General features: G+C 41.2%; 1 long non-coding RNA gene across 1 annotated transcript; it reads left to right on the top strand.

The window, feature by feature from the left end:
• The first annotated feature begins 897 nt into the window (after window positions 1-897).
• Window positions 898-14541, top strand: LOC116476080 (uncharacterized). Its single transcript, XR_004250146.2, has 4 exons — window positions 898-1004; window positions 8845-9066; window positions 10931-11046; window positions 14312-14541. It is a non-coding gene; the product is annotated as an uncharacterized LOC116476080 (long non-coding RNA).
• The last annotated feature ends 2602 nt before the right edge of the window (window positions 14542-17143 follow it).

The raw sequence follows: 17143 nt of genomic DNA, 5'->3' as shown, positions 1-17143 counted from the left end.
CATTTTGCATCATAAACTGGTTGGCCCAGATTGGGTGGAGCAGATAGAAAGGAAGAGGTGTCTAGCAAGAAAAGATGGGCTTAACAGTGTTGGCTTTTTTCTCCGTGTACTGGTTGAGACCATTTCTTGATCAGAGAAAATCTGTTTGGGATCCAGAATGGTTTTCTCTGAAAAGAAGATGAATTGCTAAATTATAGAACCAGGACAACGGGATGGAGAGACTTCTCACCCATGATTTGACACTGTGGATTACTTACTTCTCTTCATTTTCTTAAGAGCCATAATTGCCCTGCAATGGATCATGGATCCCAGGCTGCTTCTGGACAGGTACTATTGGGCCAACACTGAGACTTACGTTCGGTACCCCCATTTGTGTCCTGTGGCATTGTGCCCAATGTAGCAACTAGAGTGATAAATGACTTCCTGCTCCTAAGGTCACCAAACAAGCAAATGCTCCCCGGGGGTCATTAGATGGCTTTGTGTTCTTCTCCTAAATTGTTCCATCAGTGAGCCAGGATGGTGGAGGACTTTATTTTTTTTTATTTTATTTTTGATGCTCCTTCTAGGCTCCAGACTCACTGGAGACATCCTGACACATAATGCTTCGCCCAGCACAATGCAATGCCCTTTACCTAGTAAAAGGGTGAGTCCCATAAAGGTGCTGCCTTCCCCCCAGAACAAACAACGGAAATGCATCAGGAGAGCTCAGCTGCAGACAGAATGCACATCATGAAGCAGGAGCCACCCTGGGATTCCTCAGATGAAAGCCAATTTCAATGAACATTGTGTTTCAAAGCCCGCTTCCTCTTGCTCGGTAAGAGCTGCAGAAGGAACATCCCACTTGCGTCTGCTGACACAAAGGAATGCTGTGGCTGGGAGATCTTATCGAGCCTTCCTGTGCCACAGCAACAGAGCTCCAGTTGTGTCTTGTAAGAATTGGTCATTGTTTCTTGGGGACGACTGGCTCCTTTGGGTGGGATCTGATGGCATCTCATGGAGTTGAGGTAGGTGGTGCTGGGAGGTCAGCCAGCCACATGACCTGGCTTGCTGGCTTCTTGGAAGTCAGATAGAAGAGCAAACTTCACCCAGTTTGCTGGATGCCGAATAGTTAAACATTTTAAGTTTAATCATTAAAATATGTATTTTCTGTTTCCTTAATAATATCTTCAACTGTACGAGTTAACAACAAAAATTAGAAATGATGTTCAGGGTTTCTCTGTTGGCATAAGCTGTTTATTGTTCTCTTTTAACCAACAGTTATTTGATTCTAACAAAACAGAGAAAAATCAAGTAGTGTTTTGAAAAAATAAATTTAATTATTTAAAACTATCTATGGGGAATGTAGATGCTAATATGTAAACATCTTAGTGTTGATGACGTGTCAAAAATATTTATTTGCTTCATGAAGATGAACTTCCAGTTTACAATCATCACGTTTATACATAATAGTGTAAGTTAATAACATCAACTTAATTAAATTTGGCTAATTCTAGATAGCATCTCCTTTTCCTGGAAAGTTCGTGGCCTTTTCCAGAGAAGGAAAATTGATGGTTACTTGTTCAGTTATATGGAGAGTAGAATTTGAATTTTATTCTCTTTCTTCTTTCTCTTCCTAAAGGTCTGCTGCAGTAATGAATACATATAGAAATATATATAACTGTCAGTAAGACATGTCAGGGAAAAGGGGGGTCATGACTTTCCTAAAGGAACTTAAAGAATTTTTTTAGATTGAGGGGGTACATGTGTAGCTTTGTTACATGGGTGTATTGTGTGATGCTGAGGTTTGGGCTTCTATTCGAACCATCACCCAAATAGTGAACACAGTATTCAATAGGTAGCTTTTAAACTCTTGCTTCGCTTCCTCCCCACTTCCCCTACTTTTGGAGTCCCCAGTGTCTATTGTTTTCATCTTTATGTCCATGCGTACTCAATATTTAGCTCCCACTTATAAGTGAGAACATGCAATATTTGATTTTCTGCTTCTGCACTAATTCACTTAGGATAATGACCTCCAGCTGCATCCACATCTCTGCAAAGGACATGATTCCATTTATTTTTATGGCTGCATAGTATTCCATGGTGTATATGTATCACATTTTCTTTGACCAGTCCACCATTATTGGACACCTAGGTTGATCCCATGTCTTTGCTCTTGTGACTAGCATTGTAATAAACATATAAGTGCAGGTGTATTTTGGTAGAATGATTTATTTTCCTTTGGGTATATATCCAGAATGGGATTGCTGGGTCAAATGGTAGTTCTATTTTTAGTTTAAAGAAATATTTTAAATCCCTCTTTCCCATATCTCCCTGTAGAATTTTCTAAAATGCTGTTTGTTCCATATATTCTGATATTCAGAAAAAAACAATTATTTTACTTGAATTTTGTACAAGGTTCTGAGGATCAAGATATTACCAAAACACCATCTCTGTTCTAAATATACATTTTAAAATTATCACACATTACTTATGTGTAAAGGTTTCTGCCCTCAATGAACTGTGAGCACCTTGAAGAAGGGAGCTAGACCATATTCATCTTCCTGTCTCCAGTATTGACCACAATGTCCTGCACATGGAAGTGCTTAGTGAATATTTATTGACGGACAGGTGGATGGATGGGTGAGCAGATGGATGAATGGATGGCCATGCTGCCTAGCACATTTACAAGTAGGGATTTAATTCAGGCTATCCACATGGTGCTTGGCATGACTACACCTGTTAATCCTCTGGGCATTTATTATCCCACTCTTTGTTTGTTTGTTTTTTGAAATGGAGTTTCACTCTTGTTGCTCAGGCTGGAGTACGATGGCACTATCTCAGCTCACTGCAACCTCTGCCTCCTGGTTTCAAGTGATTCTCCCACCTCAGCCTCCTGAGTAGCTGGGATTACAGGCACGTGCCACCATGCCCAGCTAATTTGTTGTTGTTGTTGAGATGGAGTCTTGCTCTGTCACCCAGGCTGGAGTGCAATGGTGCGATCTCAGCTCACTGCCACCTCCGCCTTCCAGGTTCGAGTGATTCTTCCACCTCAGCCTCTCGAGTAGCTAGAATTACAGGTGCACGCCACCATGCCTGGCTAATTTTTTTTGTATTTTTGTAGAGACGGGGTTTCACCATGTTGGCCAGGCTGGTCTTGAACTCTTGATCTCAGGTGATGCACCCGCCTCAGCCTGCCAAAATGCTGGGATTGCAGGCGTGAGCCACCGTGCCTGGCCTATTATTCCACTCTTAATTATACAGAATGCAGATATTTTCAAGATCACCTTGTCCAACTCCTTCAGTTTACAGTTGAGGAAATGAGATTCAGAGAGAGAATTTGATTTATCCATAGTCACATAGCTTATAATTAAGTGGCAGCTCTTGGTTAACATCCAGATCTCTTGTTTTCAGTCAAATGCCAGCTACATGATGTTGCTTTCCATGACTCATATTTGGAGGTTTTCAGGCACCCTGTGGAGCAGTCTGTCCCTCCTGGTTCATCTGGGGCAATATGAGAGCAAATGGGGCTAGAACAAAACTGGATGAAAGGAGAAACTCTGGCGCTGCTGAATTCACATGCCGATGGTGCTGAGGAAAGGTAAGAACAAGAATGACTCATGGTTATTCAGGCTGATGTCATTCCATGACTCCCTCAGAAGATGCCACACTCAAAATTCAGCGGATGGCATCCCATCCCTTCCCTAGGTTTCCTGGCTAACCTCTGGAGATGGTGATGTCCAGCCCTACTCCACTTACCAAAATCTCTGTTTTATGCAAAGTCCAGCCTTTGGAAACCCTTTCCAAAGAAGCTTTTTTCCCCACCACTTAATGGTGAGGCTGATGTAATGGCACTATCTCTAGACCTTCCTGATGTAAGGAAACACTCCTAATGCATTATTTCTGATGGCCTGGATTTTGGTTTCTCTGAAGTATGCCCAGTTACAATGCATCTAAATGCGTATGATGGATCTATACTTAACCAGAATGTTGTTTATTAATAATTTAAGCTTGGGCCGGGAGTGGCGGCTCACGCCTGTAATCCCAGCACTTTGGGAGGCTGAGGTGGGCAGATCACGAGGTCAGGAGTTCGAGACCAGCCTGGCTAACATAGTGAAACCCTGTCTCTACTAAAAATACAAAAAAGTAGCCAGGCGTGGTGGCGGGCTCCTGTAATTCCAGCTAGTCAGGAGGCTGAGGCAGGTGGAGGTTGCAGTGAGCTGAGATTGGGCCATTGCACTCCAGCCCAGGCGACAGAGTGAGACTCCATCTCAAAAAAAAAAAAAAAAAAAAAAAAAAAGAATTTAACCTTGTAAACTATTTTAGAATGAGCACATAACAGAATAGAGGAATCTCAAAATAATTATGCTGAGTGAAAGAAGCCAGACCAAAAAAAGAGTACATACAGTATGATTCTGTTTATATAAAACTCCAGAAAATGCAAACTAATCTAGAGGAAGAAAAAGCACAGCAGTAGTTGTCTGGGGAGATGGGGAAGGAGTGGAAAGGACAGAGGAATAGAAAGGGGAGCAAGCAAACTTTGGAGGGTGGTGAATGTGTTGTTCACTGTCTTGACTGGGGATCTGCATATGTCGAAACTTATCGCACTGTATAACTTAAATATGTGCTGTTTATTGTATGTCAATTATACCTCAAAAAGCTGTTTTTCTCAAAGAATGTAATATTTTAACGTTCAGCTAAAATACTGTATTATTAAGTTTTCAATAAGAGAAGCAAAAACACTAGGATGCCTGTGTGTATGTATGTATATATATTTATATAGTTCCAGGGATTTGACATTACATAATAGTGTGGTGTGGTTAAGTCATGTCTGTAAAGCTGTTGTCTTCGTATCCGATTGCTGGAGCTTGAATTCCAGTGACAAGTTGTCAGGAAAGGAAGATGGATATAAAGTGGGGAAGAACCAGAGCAGGCTAGAACCCAAGACACAGTGGGGGCTCACAAGGACAGACTGAAACTTGCACCAGTTCTGAATGCCTCTAACCTTGGTTGTATAACATCCTTCAGAGGCAGAGCCCTTCATTATAGAGCTCAGTACAGGTGTGTACCTGGCCCAGGAGTTGGAGAAGCTTCAGGAGGATCCATCCAGGGGAAGGTGGAACAGTTGCAGGCCCAGCTGCTGTCTCATGCAAGAGGTGATCCAGCAGCGAAGAGACATATATAAGGTAGCAAATGGCTGCTGCTTTACTCCCCTCTCCAAATTTTGCCCGAGAATCTCTCCTGTGACCCACCCTAACCAGAAACACATAGAAAAGGGAATTCTGGGAAACACAGTTCAGTCTAGTTGGGTTCGCTCTTTACAAAGCCATGCCTTGACAACTTGGCCTCCTACTCATCTCCTTAACTCAAACTTAATTTCCAATTACAGATAATAACAAAGTTGTGCCTGCCTCTAACATGATATGTCTGTCCCAAGAACAACCAAAACACACTTTTCCATAAGAGAGAATCCAACATCATTTTTTTGATTTTGGGTGATATTCACTTTTCTTTTAACAGATTCACACCAGATTCTCACTTCTCCTTTGATATCCTACAACTTATATATTGAGATATTAAGTTAAGTAGTATTAACACATTTTATGTTAGATGATGAGGGAATGAGACAGAAGACAAATACAAAATAATTGGTTAAATAAATATATATACATATATTTATATGTGTGTTTGCATATAGTCCTATAAAAATAAAGAAGAAATATTCATAATTATTACAGTACTTGTAGCTGTCACTGGTCACGTGACCACAGCTGGTATTTAGAACTACATTCTTCCACTATCCTATTTCATGTTCCCTTTGTTCTCAGTAAGTACTTTAACTGGTCATGGGTTTTTGCCTGGTGGTATAAACCAGATCTTTGTTCCTGAATGTTCTAGGCCATTAGCAGTCTTGCTAAGTTGAACCGATGTATTTTCTATTCACTTTAATCACAGGATATGGTAGTACTAAGAGGAAACCTAGAATTTTAGCTTTCGAGACATGCTCCTGATTCTCTTTGTGTAGAAACAGCCTAGATTGAATCACTGTCTTCTTTGCCTGTTGATTCAGTGGCATGAATCAAAGTGTCAGGTGGCACTCCAGATCAACCGAGTCATCATATGTCTCCTGGCAGAAGAACTCCTCCTTTTGGAACTAAGACCTCTTTATCACCCGAGCCTGATGTCACAGGGACTGGAAGCAATAGTTTGTTAGTGAATTGCTAGGGATAATAGTGAGAAGATCCTGTCCTATTTCCACCCCTTGATCCCCATACGCATGAGTTCTGGCTAAGGAAGAAACAGAAATATATGTTGGATGCTGATCTAGAGCATACTTTGCATCCTAAAAGACCATACATGAGTCTCCAAAAGGACATTCCACCATTCTATCAAGCCAGCTGCTTCAGGGTGACGGGGAACACGGTAAGATCCGTGGGTTGCATGAGTCCATTGCTGTACCTCATTTGCTGTGACACAAATTTGTTGGTCAAAAGTGATGCTGTGTGAAACACCATGATAGTGAATAAGTTATTCTGTACATGGTTTTTGTAGTGGTTTTAGCAGGAGCATGTGGGCAGGGAAGTCAAATGCATATCCGCAACAAGTGTCTATTCCAGTAAGAGCCAAACACTGCCACTGCCATGAGGGAAGTGATCTAATGTAATCAGCCTAGTAGCTAGGAATGGTGCCATGTCAGGGGCTCACTGTCAATCTCTGCTGTTAACAGATTAGGCACTCAGTTTTGGCACCACTCAGTGGTGGCTATAGCTAGATAGGCCTTGGTAAGTAGAAGTTCATGTTGATGAGCCCACACGTAACTGCCACTTTTTGCCACCATTGCCTTTTTTTTGTTTTTGTTTTTTTCATTTTCCAGTTGGGTAATGACAGGGGTTGGTTGGGAAGAAAGGTGACAAATGTCCACAGAATGGCTCATTCTATTCACCTGATCAATAAAATCCTCCTCTGTTGAGTTTACCCTTTGGTGAGCATTCACATGGAACACAGATATTTTTACATACTATGCCCATTTGAAGACGTCCATCAACCTAGCTTTTCACCAGATTTCCTTGTCACCAATTTCTCAATCATGTTCTTTCCAAATGTCTGACCATACAACCAAATAGCCCATGAGTTAATGTTGACTTGTACTTCCGGACATTTATTCTTTGAAGCAAAATGAATGACCAGGAGCATCGCTTGAAGTTCTGCAAACTAGGCCCAAGATTTTTATCCCTTTATCGGCTTGTCATAGGAAGCTCTCCAAGGGTCATAGGTGTAAGTTGAGAGAAAGAAGGCAACTTTATGGCCTGGTAACTCAGACGACACTAGTAATGGGCAGCTCAGGTCATATGGTAACTTGGTAGCCCGTCGTCAAACATTCAGTCTCTACCAAGGCCCAGTAATAACATAAAAGCTATTTCATAAAAGAAGAATCATTACCTATCAAGAATGGCAGGGCTTTCTTCCAAAATTCTAAGGGTCTGGTCTGTGCTGTACCTATAGGAGCCTGGCAAAGGCTTTAAACAGCCTTTCTTTCTGTTACTGGCATTTCAAGCACCATTGGCTCTTCTGGATCATGTGGTCTAAGTGGCAGAGCTGCTTGCACAGCAGTCTGGACTGCTCGATGCAAAATTTATGCTTTTGCATTGTACCAAAAAAAACATCTCAACATTTGCTCGCCATGCTTCTTGGAACGCAGTTCATTGCGGTGCTGTAGGTGACCATAGCGTTTCCAGAATTGATTGTCCAGGAAGTGCAGGGCATCCCAATGTGTGTACCTGTTCCTCTGCAGAAAGCACTAATTTTCTTTTGTTTCTTTGTTTTGTTTCTGTAAACGATCTAAGAGAAGACTGATGGCAACTTTTGTCTCATAATACACGAATCTATGAGTTTCTCTCAGAAAATAGTATGATCATTGCTCTGTTCAAGAAAGGAGGGTATATGTAAGGAATATGTGACATGCTTTGCAGGGACAGAATTCATAACAGAGAGCAGCTAAAGGAAGAGAAAGTACAAGTGACACTAAAGGGAAGGTAATTTTCAAATCCACCCTTGCTTATCAGTGCATGATTTCCTGATGAAGCCCTTTGTCCACCCTACAGTGCTGTTGTTTCTAAAAATTCCTACCACAGAATAACAACTGTCAACACCTGCCTCAGACACAGGAGTAGGGAAGACTGCAAGTGGGAAAGAGACTTAAACACACCAACCTTTTTAGGAACAAAATCACTCATATCAGCTGATTTGCTGAATTAAAGGATTTTTTAAAGTAAATGGTATTCTTTGATATAGTATTGGCTGAATAATCATTTAACAAATGTCACTGGTGGATGAATTAAGTAAGAAAGGTGTCACGTTGGTTCTTCATACAGACATTTGGCAAGTAATTGGCACTAAAGGGATTCTGACTTCTTCCCTTGCCATTTTGATCTTTCAAGTTTTAAAATAGCAAATAACATTGGTCCTTAGGGTTGGTGCATGTTAGAAACACAATGGACAGAGACCCTGAAAAACTGTACAAAAGAGGGAGGAACAGAACAGAATGGAAAAAAGTTATGGAAATTTTCCACCCATGGATAGGACACACCCTCATGCAAACAAAGCTTTGGGGCGAAGACTATATTTTATAAAAATGTGATAAAACACTTGCTGAGCCCTGAGGAGATGAACAATGGTTCTTTTTATTTTATTTTTTTTAATCCTCCAAAATTCAGTCTCACATGCTGAGCAGTTGAAGGGAAAGGCCTTTTGTCATATCTGTTTCCAAATATCTGTTTCCTTTCTGGAGCCCCAGAAGTTTGAGTTGCTGTCACAGGGAGGGGCTCTCTTGTGTCAGCCACTCTGATTCTATGTCCTTGTCCTAACTAGGTTGTCTGCCAGTGCTAACTGGCCAGCTCTGACAGGAGGTGCATGGCCCAGGAGGAGCCATCAGGCCAGTTCTCTGGGATACTGCTGTGTCTCCAGCTCTGCAGTTTGCATCACTCAGTGGCAGACAGAGAGGCAGACACAAGCCCCTTGTGAGCCCTCCTCCTTGCCGTCATCTCACAATGCTCTGAAATAAGGAGGCAAATGGCTGAGGTCCCCTCCGTTGTGAGCATCTTGCTTCCTTCCCCAATGCCTCTTCAAACCTCTTTGTCAAAAACAACAACAACAACAACAAAACAAAAACAAACAGATTCTTGTGTTCATGATACTAAAACAAAATTGTTTAAGGTCTGTTGCTTAAGATTAAGCACTGGCCGGGCATGGTGGCTCATGCCTGTAATCCCAGTACTTTGGGAGGCCGAGGCGGGCGGATCACGAGGTCAAGAGATCGAGACCATCCTGGCTAACATGGTGAAACCCTGTCTCTACTAAAAATACAAAAAATTAGCCAGGCGTGGTGGCGGGCGCCTGTAGTCCCAGCTACTTGGGAGGCTGAGGCAGGAGAATGGCATGAGCCCGGGAGGCGGAGCTTGCAGTGAGCTGAGATGGCGCCACTCCACTCCAGCCTGGATGACAGAGTGAGAATCTATCTCAAAAAAAAAAAAGATTAAGCACTCAAAAAATGTCAAAGGTGGTCTTAAAAATCTGGCTGTGGTTAATGGGATCGGCCGCATTTTTCTTTAAAATGATGTAACCCATCTCCTCCATTTTACTTTTGCGTTTGACTTTCCAACTTCCACGTGAAGCAACAGTATGTGGTTTACTTGTGGTCATATGTTACATGTTACTTTGGTGCTTTACAACTTTCAAAGAGCTTTTATACAAAAGTGATATCATCAGCTCCTCAGATAACCCTGTGATGTGGGTAGGTTGATGGATACTCTATCACCATTTCCCATATGAGGAAAGAAGAGTAAATAAGTTACACAATACGGACGAGGTCACCCTGTACTTCAGAGGTGGAACCAAATTCCAACAGAAGCATTGAATTTCTAGATGAGTTTTTGTTTGTTTTTTATCTTTTCCATCACACCAAGCCACCTCTGTGAAGGAAAATTGCATGCATCTCCCTAATCCAACATTTTTCATGTTAATTATCCACTAAATTACAGCTACAATTCGGTAGTCTCAGTAGCTATTCTGGTTTGGGGACAACTTTTTCCAAATTTCCATATTCTTTCTACTACTTTATCATTTTCTTCTCTACTCAGAATTCCATACTTAACATTCACAACAACACCCTCTTTTATCTTTCTTCTTTCTTCCCTTTCTCCTTTTTTTTTCTCTCTGTCTCTCCTTCTCTCTGCCTTTCTCTGTCTCCTTTTTATGTGTTTATTTTTGTTTTAGTTTTAGAGACAGGGTCTTGCTATGCTGCCTGGGCTAGTCTCAAACTCCTGGGCTCAAGCAATCCTTCTGCTTTAGCCTCCCAAAGTGCTGGGATTATAGGCATGAGCCGTCATGCCCAGCCTGGTTTTGTTTGTTGATTGCATATTGAAAATAACACATGACTGGAATATAAGAGAACTGAGTTTGAGATATTATAATATCACAGAACCTCTACAGGTCTCTGTTGTTTTATCTGTAAAATAATGATTTTCTACACAAGTGAAGAAGAGCGAAGGGAAAATGGGATTTTTGTGCTAATCAAAAATAATATGTGGTTAAAAAAATTGAGGGCTACCTAATTTGTAGTTTTTTTTATTTTAAGTAATAGATGATAGGATCAAATCCAGGTCTTCTGTCTACAAGTCAAATATTTAGTAAGCTGCTGGGTGCAGTGACTTGCATCTGGAGAGGCTGAGGCAGGAGGATCACTTAAGTCCAGGAGTTTGAGGCTACAGTGAGCTACGATTGCTCCACTGCACTCCAGCCTGGGTGACAGAAGACTCCATCTCTAAAACAAAATAAAACAAAACCAAAAACAAACAAACAAACAAAATTATTTAGTGATTTTATGTTTTAGTGACTTTGTTAGCCTTACCAATAAGTTATTTTTACTTTTATTTATTTATTTATTTTTTTGAGACAGAGTCTCGCTCTGTCCCAGACTGGAGTGCCATCGTGGGGTCTCAGCTCACTGCAACCTCTGCCTCCCGTGTTCAAGTGATTCTCCTACCTCAGCCTCCTGAGTAGCTGGGATTACAGGTGCGTGCCACCACGCCTGGCTAATTTTTGTATTTTTAGTAGAGATGCGGTTTTACCGTGTTGGCCAGGCCGGTCTCGTACTGCTGACCTTGTGATCCTCCCACCTCAGCCTCCCAAAGTGCTGGGATTACAGGCATGAGCCACCATGCCCATCACCAGTAAGTTATTTTTAATATGAAATGCCAAGACAGGGTATACAAAATTTAGGAAAGAAAGAAGCCAGAATTTTAACAAGCTACTCCTGTCTTCACTATTATTAATACCAGATAATTTCTCACATTGATGGCATTTTTTTCTTAGAAACTCTAACAGTCAACAAAAAAACAACAATAAGCAAAAGAGGATATGAGACGATTATTCTAGCATTCTATTTTTCTGGTTCTCTTTGTCAAGCTAAGCGTTATGAGGTGATGGGGGTGTTTGTTCTGACTGGAAATGAGTTGCATTTAGATATTATATACAAAGGTTTTTCCTGGAATAACATCGTTATTTAGCTAAAAAGCTATAGCTCCATAGACTTGTGTGCTCTGAACACAGCTGCATAATTAGTAATCATCATTAATCATTTCTACTTCTGTACTTTTATCACCAACAAAATTATAGCAACCTATATTTTTAGTAAATTTTAATTGCAAGTTTAATTTGATATTTATTTATCACTATAAGAAGCAGTTTGCTGAACTGATTACGCAAATTTAAAATGATGTTTCTGAAGATAGAAATAAAACTTCCCACCAGGAATAAACAGGCTTTCAAAAGAAGAATATCTGCCTCTTGGCAAAAAAAAAAAAAAAAAAAAAGGCTTTTAGGTTTTTTCCACCTTTAATGTGAAAATGAGTATTCAGATGGGATGGCTTTAGACTACCTATTAGAAAATGCATATCAAGTAAGAGATGTATAATTTATAGAGTTGATTGCTTTGAGCAGAGAAGCTTAAAAAGGAGTTTTTGCAACTCAGTTTGTTCTCAAGTGGCAAACGTATGCTCATTATTCAGAATTGGAAACTGCCTGTGAAATACACAACAAAAAGGAAAAGAAACTTAGAGAAATGTTTGAGAAGTAAAATGTTTTACCACTCTTGGAAAAATTTTCTTGCTTCTTTTCTGTAAGAAGGAATGAGATAGTTGTTAACACTCTTGAAAACTATCTTAAAGAGTGAGGCTTGAACAGTTGAGGTTTTCTCTTGGGACCATGCACTGATGTTTTGTGGTGCTGTATCAGGATCTCCAAGCTTTCTTAGGTGGACAGTTGAATGGAAGTGTCAACAGAAGCTGAGAAATCTTCTCTCAGCCAGGCTTAAGACATGAAAAGAAAATGGCTTTCTTCATTTACAAAATTGAGCCACGAATAGATTCAAGAACAAAAGCCTAACAAGGAAGATAAGTAACATAGAATTATCACTGTCACTTACATTATGTCCAGAATAACTGGATTACAGAAGGCAAGTCATGTTGTCAACAGCCCAAGATATGTGAGGAAACTCTCTGATGAAGGCCTATGCCCAAATGTCCTGAAATGGAAATCTGAGACCTGTTAGTACAAAAGTGCCCTGAATGTTCTTAACTGGCAGGGTGAAGGCAAGGGGACGGGGCGGTCTCTAAAGCAGCTAGAACCCTTCAATCACATGCAAGGAACTGTAATCTGAAAAAACAAACCACCAAGAAAGAGTACAGATAAATGTCATAGCAAATCAAATGGAACGTATAAGCCAAGCTCTATACTCCTATTAGAACAGGACGTTCCAAGGAGAGATACCTTGACTTTTAAATAGTCTGCAGACACAAGCAATGCATTCTTTACAGGTATCTTATTTCCTGTTTTTGTTTTGTTTTGTTTTTGACTTTTTGTATTTATTTTAATGTTTTTGAAAGAGATACATTTTTTCCAACTTAAAAAGAAAGAGACATGGCCATCAAGAGTAGGTTAACATATAGCAGAATACCATATAAACGAATTAGCTGCTAGCTACAAGCAGTAACGTGGATGAATCTTAAAAACCTAACACTGGGGCTGGGCGCGGTGGCTCATGCCTGTAATCCTAGCACTTTGGGAGGCCGAGGCTGGCGGATCACGAAGTCAGGAGATTGAGACCCTCCTGGCTAACACGGTGAAACCCCGTCTCTACTAAAAATACAAAAACAAAATTAGCTGGGCGTGGTGGTCGGCGCCTGTAGTCCCAGCTACTAGGGAGGCTGAGGCAGGAGAATCACTTGAACCCAGGAGACAGAGCTTGTAGTGAGCCGAGATCACGCCACTGCACTCCAGCCTGGGAGACAGAGGGAGACTGTCTCAAAAAACGAACAAACATAACATCGGACAAAAACACATCACAGAACAATATGTATAATATAGTACCATCTATACAAAGGTCAAAGCAGGTAAAATTAAACAATATATTATCAGGAATCCATAAATAGGTAGTAAAGCGATAAAGAAAATCAAGGAACAAGTACCATAAATTTCAGGATTGCTCTTAGTGGTGGGAAGAAGGAGATGTGACCAAGGAAGGCACAAAGGTGTCAAATACTGGCAGTGTTTGGTTACTTAATGCCGCTGGTAGGAGCCTGAGTATTCATTTTATTATCTTTACACCAATTATAAATGCTGTCATCTACTTCTTTAAATGTATGATTTATATAAGTTTCTTTCCTCAAAAAGAGAGGAGTCAAGTTTTAAAATTTTATTTCATTTATTGAGATGCAAGTATCCCTATCTTCTGAGGGTGGCCTTTATCCAGAGACACCTATGAAGAAACCCAACATGCAGAGTTTCCAGATCCATAGACAATGCTGCCAAAGCGTAAAAAATAAATAAAATAAGATAAAAATCAGAAAAGATTATTTTTTTAAAGTTGGTATCCATGTATGTGAACTCACACTCAAGGCCTTTTACCACCTGAACCCAATCTTTCTTTCTAGGCAGATGATATCCCAGAACTTCCCAGTGGGACCTTTTTCCTCGTTAAATGTTATTCCCTGGCCAAGCCTTACATTTCCCATGCTTGTGCTGTGATTATCTCATTCCGTTTACCTGCATTTCCCACCCTCTTGCTGATTGGCCATCTTCGTTTGACCTTTTCTGGGAAGCCACCTCCATAACCTTTGTCTGAATTGCTCTGGCTCTCTTTCTTGAGCTCTCAACAACTGCCAATTTAATTCTCCTAGCAGTTAACCTTGTGTGCCCTGTAACAACTGCATTTTCACCAACCAAACCCCTTTCCCTCCTGGGCAGAGAGCTTGACTCTATTTTCTGTCTTCCCATGCAGGTAGATGTGATTGAGTTCTATCTACCAGAAGTATATGCCTCCTGGAAGCCTGGTTCTAACACCTCCCACAAAATCCTTCAGGCGCTTTTTTCTGCTCCAAGGTTTGCTTATGGGGGACCCAGTGAAGTGCTTCGGAGCCCTAGAGATTTGCTGAGTCATATGAGGAGTCAGCAAACTTTTCCTGTAAAGGGTCAGATAATAAAGACTTTAAGCTTTGTAGACTGTATAAAGTCTGTTTCTTCTCCCCCTCCTCCTCCTCCTCCTCCTCCTCCTCCTCCTCCTCTTTCACCTTCAGCTTGTTCCCTTTAAAAATGTACAAAACCTTTCTTCTTTTCCAAAATCTGTCTATATGTGACCTGTGAGCTGTAGTGTGCTGAGTCCTGCATTATTAGGAAAGATCTTGAGTTTCAGAATGACGATGTAAAGCAGAGACCCTCCTCCCCACACCCATTCTCTGCAACTGACACTTGGATTACTTTTCTTTTACTCTTTGTCTTTCTCCTAACTATAGATGTATGGTAGGCTTTCTGAGGTCATATAATAAACAGGTAGCCAACCATTTGGCAAATTTGAACCAAGCAGATTTCTGATATAAAGAATGTAGGACCCATTCACTCCCAATTAGTCTCTTCGCTGAAAGGTGGCTTACACCAGATATATCTTATTTACTAGTTTGTTTAGTCCATGTCTAGGAAACCATTGTGATCAAGCCAATATGCCCAGGCCAGAGCAGCCTACTTTAGAATCAAAGCTTTAGGCTAGGCATGGTGGCTCACACCTGTAATTCCAGCATTTTGGGGGGCCAAGGTGGACAGATCACTTGAGGTCAGGAGTTCGAGACCAGCCTGGCCAACATGGTGAAACCCCATCTCCATTAAAAATACAAAAATTAGCCGGGCATGGTGGCGGGCCCCTGTAATCCCAGCTACAGCTACTTGGGAGGCTGAGGCAGGAGAATCACTTGAACCCAGGAGGAGGAGGTTGTAGTGAGCTGAGATCGCATCACTACACTCTAGCCTTGACAACAGAGCGAGACTCCACCTCAAAAAAAAAAAAGAATCAAAGCTTTGGCCGGGCGCGGTGGCTCACGCTTGTAATCCCAGCACTTTGGGAGGCCGAGGCGGGCGGATCACGAGATCAGGAGATCGAGACCACAGTGAAACCCCGTCTCTACTAAAAATACAAAAAAATTAGCCGGGCGTGGTGGCGGGCGCCTGTAGTCCCAGCTACTCGGAGAGGCTGAGGCAGGAGAATGGCTTACAGTGAGCAGAGATCACACCACTGCACGCCAGCCTGGGGGACAGAGCGAGACTCTGTCTCAAAAAAAAAAAAAAAAAAAAAAAAAAAGAATCAAAGCTTTAAAATCCAGCAGAAGTAAAATTTCCAAGTGGGAGGGAAGAGGATCAAGAGGAGAATCTGCAAGAGTAAAACAGGAAGATGTGTGCTGCATGGCACAAAATGAATCTGCAAAGCATCTGGGAACTGCAGGTATGTCTGACTCATAATATTAATGCTTTGCTTAGGACCCCTAATCTCCCTCCTTCTCTTCGATTTTCTGAAATAACCCACATCTGTGAAGTGTTTTCCTTTGCTTATATTTTCAGACTCTACTGATGCCTGGAACTCACTGGAGTCAGCATGTCCAGGCAGCCGTTGTAGGAAGTCAGAGTGGTGTGATGAAACGCTTCAGGAGAAAACATTCCACCACAGCCTGGTTCGCTCAGATACCTTGCCAGGGTACTGTGGTTCTCATGTGAAGAAATTACTCTTTACCTCTTTCAAGGTGTTTCCCCCTAAAACAGCAGATTCATTTGGACACTGAGTAACTTGCTATTTTTTTTTCTTAGGCCAACATTTGTTTTGTACCTTGAAGCTGAAGGTTCAAACTCAAGTGTGGTTTTTCTTTCTATAACACACTCAATCTTCAGTGACTTACTCACATGCCAAGCTTGAGAGACACAAAAGGAATACAGGTGCTAAGCGAAAAGCCAACAGACTCTTGCTCTTGTTCTTGTAACATACTTCCAGAACCAAAGGAATGGGGTCTCCTTTTAATTGTGATGTAAAAAGTAGAAGAAAAGAGAGTTAGCTTTTCTGCAGTTGATTTAGAAAAAGGGTCTCTGAAATTACATTCATATATATATATACTTTCACTGGAGTAAGCCATATAGTAAATTTTCATTCTCAGCAATCACAGTGTACTCCAAGTGACTTATTTATATGTGAGTGTTGACTCCACCTGCCTTTGTTAATTATTTGGTAAGCTAATATTAATAAGGTATTCATAGCTCATTTGCTAACTCTTCCAGGGAACGAACATCTCACTCGGGCCTCTGATATTATAACTGTGGGCCTTTAAGAAACAACAGAAAACCCAACTGAATAAAAACTGACCTCCTTTGTGGCTGCCTTGATGGAAGGGGCTCAAGAGCAATAGCCTTCATGGTGCCCACCCTCTGGGCCAGAACAACAGATGCCCCACGTCTGAGTCTAGTGCCTCCAAGAACCACAGGTGAGGGTTCTGGAGGTAGGGAGAGTGGGAGGAATTTCACCATCCCACAGATGAATGAACACTGGTCTAGTGTGTTTAGGGGAGTATACCTTGACCCAAAGGGATTTTGTGGAATACACTTTATGTTTAATCTCCTAACACCTTTTTGCTAATGCAATTACTTGAAATATAACTCAATAGAAAGACACGACCCTCCTGGAAGTGTCTCGAAATGCTGATTGTACAGGAAGGTTTCTGCTTATTTGCTTAATTTTTAAGGATCTGTAACTTGATTTTTCCCCCAAAAAATGGATGAAAGGATGAGCAGTGTTAAATTTTGA

This window comes from Hylobates moloch, unplaced genomic scaffold (assembly GCF_009828535.3).
Source record: "Hylobates moloch isolate HMO894 unplaced genomic scaffold, HMol_V3 SCAFFOLD_2, whole genome shotgun sequence".
Lineage (NCBI taxonomy): Eukaryota > Metazoa > Chordata > Mammalia > Primates > Hylobatidae > Hylobates > Hylobates moloch.
Note: the sequence above shows the minus strand (reverse complement) of the source record. Positions and strands in the feature narration are given on the sequence as shown.